Raw genomic sequence first — 8203 nt, 5'->3', positions numbered from 1 at the left:
ATGATGCTGCCTGGCCTGCCCCCAACTTTGAGAGTCCAGCCCATCCCCAAATCAATAGGTCCAGCCCACCCCCAACTCTGATAAGCCAGTCTATCCCCCAACTCCATAGGTCTAGCCTGCCCCCAACTCTCATAGGCCCAGTTTTCCTCCAACCTTGATAGGCCCTGCCTGCCCCCAATCCAACCAAGCCTGCTCCCAAGCTGAATCGGCCCAGCCTGCCCCAAACTAATTGGCCCAGTCCACTCTCCTATTTCCTCCCTCTCTCTCTTACCCTGTGTGCCCCTATTATGTGCCCCTATTTCATCCCTCTCACTCTCTTACCTTGTCTGCCCCTTTCCTTTCTATTTTATGCCTGTATGCCCTTATTTTCCTAACTACTTGGTGTGTCAGTAGCCAGCAACACTTTGTCTAGGGGCCTCGCCAACATGGTCCCAATTGGGCCCCACATTTGATAGGATCAGCCCTGATTCCAAGACTAATTCCCCTTCCATTAATTATCTTTTTTATCTAATTACTCCAAAGCTTGCCATAATTTTCCGCCATAAGGAGTCAGTATGATTTCTTTATCTGTACAAGAGATCCATTCGATTCCTTCTGTTTTTCTGATGATTGGTTAACTACACACTAGTCCCTTTGTGACAGCAAAGCAGTTATCTGTGCTATAGGCAAAGAGCAGTTACTTTCAATTAATAATTGAATATGGCCGTGTTCCATCACTGTGTTATCATAAAGCTAAGTACATCCATTAAAAAGATATAGCAGCTAAGATAAAAGTTCTCAGAACAGAGAAATGCAAACATCAGAGGGTTTTTCAATGTGACATGCACCCGTGGCTTGTCTATATGTAAGAGAGCGTTGGGTTGTTTGGTGAAGCATAGAAATGCCATTGAATTATACATTTGCTTTCCTAAATAAGGCAACTTTGTAAACTCATCAGTAAATTTGATGAGATTGTTAAGACTTCAAGTATAACACTAATGACTTTAAAAGGGACATTTTCCCCTCGCACAATATAAAAAAGTCAATGGTCCCTAACTGTCTGTTACTCCATGTTCTTTAAAATACAAGCCAACATTCTATGTCTATAGACCCTAGCAAAGAGTGTGCCATTTACTGCCTTTTGCTGGCCATGATCCCAACAACCAAAATGGATCACCGCTAGAGTGCATGGACATGCCCCGTTCTCGTATAGGAGATCTGTAAAAAGAGAAAAGGAAGATTGGACTGTATTAGTGTCCTGATGCATTGATTGTCTACAATTGCTACACTTTGTTCTAGCCCTGTGAGGGTTTTATTCTTGTTTTGGGTATCGGTTCACATTTGAATGCTCTGGTTGGTTACTGGTAATTAAAGGAGAACTAAACCGATCCTAACCTAAAAGCCCCCATTCACCTTCTCCACTGGCCCCTCTCCCTGCTTCAATCCTGCATAGTGTTCAAAAATAATCCAACAACACTTACCTAAATTTGTAGAGTAGCGCAGCGGAGCTCAAGGGCACCATGTTCGGACGCTTCTGTATATTCCGGATCCTCTTCTATTTTTTCAGTATTTTTTGCAGCTCTCTAACTGCGCATGCATCAATGGCTGCAGTGTCGGCGCTCACATCACAAAGATACGGAAGCATCTAAACATGGCGCCCCTGAGCTTCACTGCCCTACTCTGCAAATTTAGGTCAGTGCATGTATTCTTTGAGAACACTATGCAGGAAGGAGGCAGGGAGGGGGCCAGTGGAGAAGGGGGATTTTAGCTATAGGGGGGTTTAGTTCTCTTTTAAGCCCTATAAGTCCTCCAATGATCTTGCTGGCTATGATGCAGTGATCACCTACCAGTTGGTGCAACCATATAAGAAGCTCTAGTTATAATAACTCCTCTGCAGTGGGTACGCCTGCCATATCTTCTTCTTCTTTGACGCGCAAATATTTAAAGGTGCCATGTCCATTTTCACCTTGCCCAATATAAGTCTATTTCCTATAGTTCCTGGGTGTGATTCTAAGTTTAATTTACCTGTTCTTGACCTTGCCTAGTTTGCTGCCTGTCCTGACTTTAGCCTGTTTCTGACTACCCTCCGGGATCACGATTCTGTGCTGCACTAATGGTGTGTTTGATCCGGCCTGTGACCTTGACTACCCTTTTGTCTCCTGATCTGTTGTTGACTCGGCCATGACCATGCTCCTAGTTCCCTGTTCCTCCTGCTAACGTTTGGTTCCCTTGCCTGCCCAGAACTCTCTCCCTGGTCCTTTCACTTTAAGACCTGGCGGCATCCGAGTAGCGGAGGGCTCCTCCCGAAGCGAAAGGTGGCGGTTATAGGCAGAAGCGTGAGCCATGCCCAGGACCTTGGGGTTTGCTCTGGGTCTGGGATACCATATAAAACACTAATGCTGTGATTGGTTACAAAATGGTTTAGCTTTGGTAACATTTCAATCAGGATGTTCCCTTTATTCCCTAAAACCTCAGCGAAATGCCTAAATAAGTCCCCCTGTTTCCAAACAACATTCCGCTCAAGAACTCTTCTCACAATCTAACATATTCAAAACCAATTGTCTGTTTTCTACACAAAAAGAAGGTTTGACAAGTATTTCTTAGGTTCAATCTCTTCTCTCCGAAATTGTCCATTGACTTTTTTTTTTATTACAGCTCTCTGCAATATCTTTCTTCCTTCCACTTTCCACAAAAACAATATGATATTTAAATTGAATTCCCCCGGTTACAATGGTTCCCGTTGATTGGTCGGCCCGGCGATACACAAAGGCTTTAATACATTTGGAAATCAGCACCTGAGGCTCCCGAGCAGCTGTGAAATTACAAAAAAACAATAATAGGTAAAGAAATGAAAGAAAAAGTAAATGTTGAAATGAACTCGTCTTTTAGAGGAAAGGGTTTCTCAGGGAAGAGAAATATCTTACAAATAGAAATTTAATCCGGAAACTTGAAGAAACAAAGATTTGCTGAAAACATGAATAATAATTGATCTAAAGAAAAAAAATGTTATATTGAAAATAAATAGGTTCAGAAAATAAAACTTATACATTGACAAAGAGGTTAATATGAGTGGTTATTATGGGATATTATAGGAAGCCAAGAATACACTACAAACGTTATCTGCAAAATGACGGCGCTTTAGAATTTCATTACGGTTATAAGAGAAGGAATCGGAGGAATGGCAGGGTTCGATCCGGGGGAGGGGGTTTATCAATTTTTATGAGATTTTCAAAGCAGAAGTCATCGGTCTTTAGAATATGTATTTAAGAATTTAAAGAAAAGGTGGTTTCCAACTTCAATGCATTTCAGTATTTCTTGTTAAAGCCGCAACTGCCTGTTTATAAATTGGAAAAAGGTTTCCAAAAAAAGGAAAGGGAAATGGATGTCGGCGATGGGACATTTTTTTTTCATATTTTGCAAAAAACATTCCTCAGCCCCTCCATATTAAATATTATCAGGTCTTAGATGGGGTGGAAACATTTTTAGAAATTTTCACTGAAAACAAGGTTATTTTGCCAAAACATTCTTTAGCCCACTCAACATACAGTCCTGCAGGGTAGGGTTGCCATCTGTCTGGATTTGACCCGAACAGCCAGGTTTTCAGAAGGGCTTCCCGGGACAGGATAGTCTGCCCAGTTTTTCAAATAAGGAAAACCAGGCAGGATCTTCCTTGATTGACAAGGCGATCAGCCAATAGCTGATCGTCACATCATAGCCCCGCCTACATGACATAGCACCCTGTCCCATCCCTGTAGTGTCATGGCCCAGCCCCCTTCCCAGAGTATGAGCCACAAAAAGGTGGCATCCCTACCCGCAGGTTAGCTGCAAAAAAAGAGGGTACCCAGCGGGTTGAGGATTTTAAGGTGCCGGTTTTAATATGCCTGGGTCTGTGGGTCGCGCGTCTCGTCTATATTTCTTATCTTATGTTATATTGTCTATATTTTACAAAACTTTTTTCTATCTCCGCCCACTTCTGATGATGTCACTTCCGTTTTGCAGCAACAGCACTTCCTGTTTAACGGTGGTAGGCGCGTTATGGATTGGATTGCAGATAAGGCATTTGCGGGTTGGGTAGCAAATACAAGCGGGTAAATTTGTAGTTGCAGTTTGGGTCATGGGTCGGGTCTCAAAAATTGGTTCCACGCAGTACTCTACCTCCACAGACGTTTACCAAGTCTTAGAAGGAGAAAAGGACCATAAACATTCTTTATAAAACTATGATACAGATAGGGAACCTCTTATCCAGAATGCTAAGGACCTGGGGCTCTTCTCATAATACATTAAGTCTAGAGTTGCTACCTTTCCCCGGGGTTAACTCTGGGTGTGGGCAGGGCTGTGACATAATGGGGGATGGCCAATTAGGTGGTGGGCGGGTCTAACTCATGTTAGGGTGGGACAATGACATCAGGGACGGGCTATAATGTGCTGAAGGGCCGAACGCCAAGTCAATTTTGGGAAATCCTGCCCGCTTTTCCTAGGATCAGGCAGTTTTGACCCGAACAGCCCTTCAAAATACCGGGCTATCCAGGTCAAGACCAGACAGGTGGCAAACCTACTTAAGTCTACTAGAAAATCATGTAAACATGAAATAAACCCAATAAGCTGGTTTTTTTTCCAATAAGGATTAATTATATCTTAGTTGGGATCAAGAACAAGCTACTGTTTCATTATTACAGAAAAAAGGGAAATCATTTTTTAAAGATTATTTGGAAATTATTTGGATAAAATGGAGTCTACGGGAGACAGACATTCAGTAATTCGGATAACAGGTTTCCGGATAAAGGATCTCATACCTGTATATGTTTCACCTTTCTGCATTCCTCGGTCTTTCCTTTAGTGGGAATAATCATGTCAGTCACATCAATCTCTTGAATCTGGAGACAAGAAATGCCATTAATTCAATCATGCAGACAGGGGACAAGAGGATTAATGCCTCTCCCTTCTTCTGGAAAATAAAATTAATAAAAAAGTCATCTTATTTGCTTTCTTGTTTCTCTGATAAATTGTCACAGGTTTCAATTACTTATACATGTTGTCCGCCTCTCAGTTACATAAGGTAATGGGGAAGATTGTTATATTTCCATGTAAGAAATATATTTCATTTGCTATTCAAAGAGCACTTTATCTCCTAGTGAGAAAATCAGGAGATTCTTTCATTACTATTGATTTAAAGGGGACATTCGGCTGTAAGCAACTGGCCTTTGATGGGGAGTGGCACAGTGAATGATAAGCAGGCAGTCGGGGGACAAAGGCCCAGATTAGGGGTAGGTGACAGAAGGGGTACATGCCTAGATCCCCTCCCCCCCGGTGCCCCCTAGACCAATGACTCTTCTGCCTACCCCTAATTTTAGCTCCAGCTTTAACACTTAAATGGAATATAAACAGTTTTGCTGAACCACAACCAATTTTTTCAGTAGTAGAACTTACACTATATAACCTATTTTTAAGGGTTGGGACATGCTGGTATGTTTGGTCCAACAACATGGATTATTCAATGAAGCTTGTTCCTTCCCCTCTGTCTGGGCAGGGTCCATCTGTGGTTCCTCATTCTGTATGTACCCCTCACCTTCCCCTCTGTCTGGCCAGGGTCCATCTGTGGTTCCTCACCTTCCCCTCTGTCTGGACAGGTCCATCTGTGGTTCCTCATTCTGTATGTACCCCTCACCTTCCCCTCTGTCTGGACAGGTCCATCTGTGGTTCCTCATTCTGTATGTGCCCCTCACCTTCCCCTCTGTCTGGACAGGTCCATCTGTGGTTCCTCATTCTGTATGTACCCCTCACCTTCCCCTCTGTCTGGGCAGGGTCCATCTGTGGTTCCTCATTCTGTATGTGCCCTCACCTTCCCCTCTGTCTAAGCAGGGTCCATCTGTGGTTCCTCATTCTGTATGTACGCCTCTGTCTGGACAGGTCCATCTGTGGTTCCTCATTCTGTATGTGCCCTCACCTTCCTCTCTGTCTAAGCAGGGTCCATCTGTGGTTCCTCATTCTGTATGTACGCCTCTGTCTGGACAGGTCCATCTGTGGTTCCTCATTCTGTATGTGCCCTCACCTTCCCCCTGACTTGGCAGGGTCCATCTGTGGTTCCTCATTCTGTATGTGCCCCTCACCTTCCCCTCTGTCTGGGCAGGGTCCATCTGTGGTTCTTTATTCTGTATGTGCCCTCACCTTCCCCTCTGTCTAAGCAGGGTCCATCTGTGGTTCCTCATTCTGTATGTATGCCTCTGTCTGGACAGGTCCATCTGTGGTTCCTCATTCTGTATGTGCCCTCACCTTCCCCCTGACTTGGCAGAGTCCATCTGTGGTTCCTCATTCTGTATGTGCCCTCACCTTCCCCTCTGTCTAAGCAGGGTCCATCTGTGGTTCCTCATTCTGTATGTGCCCCTCACCTTCCCCTCTGTCTGGGCAGGGTCCATCTGTGGTTCTTTATTCTGTATGTGCCCTCACCTTCCCCTCTGTCTAAGCAGGGTCCATCTGTGGTTCCTCATTCTGTATGTATGCCTCTGTCTGGACAGGTCCATCTGTGGTTCCTCATTCTGTATGTGCCCTCACCTTCCCCCTGACTTGGCAGAGTCCATCTGTGGTTCCTCATTCTGTATGTGCCCTCACCTTCCCCTCTGTCTAAGCAGGGTCCATCTCTGGTTCCTCATTCTGTATGTACTGCTCACCATCCCCTCTGTCTGGGCAGGGTACATGTGTAGTAGAGAACGTGGACATACAAAATTCCAGCGCTTGCCTTTGTAAGAGAAATTAAATGTCAGACAATTCCAGAGTGTGTTTTTTTACGTGACAACTTTGTCCATAACTTATTTTTGTGAAATTCTGTGGGGGGAAAGGTATCATTAATCCATGTCACATATTGAGGTGTTTTCGAGATGCTTTAGAGATGAAAAATATTCAAAATAACCATTAGATCTGAAGTAGCTTTTGAAAAGAGCCGAGAAATTACTTTCAAGTGATTACCAAACCTTAGGGGACGGAACCCTCGGAAAAGCTTGGAAGATTGTGATACGTTATCTCCTGGGGTGAGTCACAGGTGAGTAGACGTTATGATAAAAGGAATGAAGCTGAGAAATCATAAGTTGCACCTGCCTCCTGGGATCTAGAACAGATATTCTGTCATTTAAAGTTTGTGCCAGAGGAGAGTCAAGGGATGACCAATTTATAGGAAAAGTTTCCCAAACAATCATTTAGAGTCATTTAAGTGAAACTGTACCTTTTAAAATAATTGTACTTCTCCTTTCAGCAGCTTAACATCACCTTTTTGGTGTCAAAACAAACTTTTTTTGTGGGGGGGACAAAGGATCAAAAAAACATTAAACTTTCAAAGCTGGAGAAAGCATTGAGGATCCTTATTGGAGGAATCTGTATGCATGGTTAACATCCAGAGCTGGAGAAAGCATTTAGGATTCTGATATTAAAAAAAAAATCTTCATAGTTGAAGGCTTGATGACTGATTGAAGGACTCTCTTTAACCATCAAGTTTCAGAGGCGGAGAAAGAATTTAGGATCCTGACTGCTAGAGGATTCTGTATGCATATTAAAGGGGTTGTTCACTTTTGATGTAGAGAGTGATATTCTGCAACAATTTGCTATTGGTTTTCATTTTGTTTTATTTGTGGTTTTTGAGTTATTTACGTTTTTATTCAGCAGCTCTCCAGTTTGCAATGTCAGCCATCTTGTGGCTAGAGTGTAAATGACCCTAGCAACCATGCATTGATTTGAAGAAGAGATTTAAAGAAAGATGAGTAATAAAAAGTATCAATAACAATAAATGTGTAGCCTTACAGAGCATCTGTTTTGAATTCTGGAAAGCGTCAGAAGAAGGCAAATAATTCAAAAAACAATAATAAAGAAAAAATGAGGGCCAAATGAAAGGTTGCTTAGAATTAGCCATTCTATAACATACTGAAAGTTAACTTAAAGGTGAACTATACCTTAAACATCCACAGGTTGAAGAAGCACCTTGAGTGTTGGAGGATCCTGTAGGTAGGTTAATCATCTATAACGGGAGAAAGCACTTAGGCTCCTTTTTAGAGGATCTTATATTATTATAGTTGAACATTCAACATTGGCGAAGGCATTTAAGTTCCTTTTTGGAGGATTCTATATGTATGGTGAACCTTCATAGTTGAAGAAGCCGTTTAGGCTCCTTTATGGAGGAATCTATATATATATATATATATATATATATATCAAATGATGCCTTGTAATTTAGCACTTAAGA

The sequence above is a fragment of the Xenopus laevis genome, chromosome 3S (genome assembly GCF_017654675.1).
Source record: "Xenopus laevis strain J_2021 chromosome 3S, Xenopus_laevis_v10.1, whole genome shotgun sequence".
In the NCBI taxonomy this organism is placed as follows: domain Eukaryota; kingdom Metazoa; phylum Chordata; class Amphibia; order Anura; family Pipidae; genus Xenopus; species Xenopus laevis.
The sequence above is the reverse complement of the archived record's forward strand: the minus strand, read 5'-3'. Positions refer to the sequence as shown.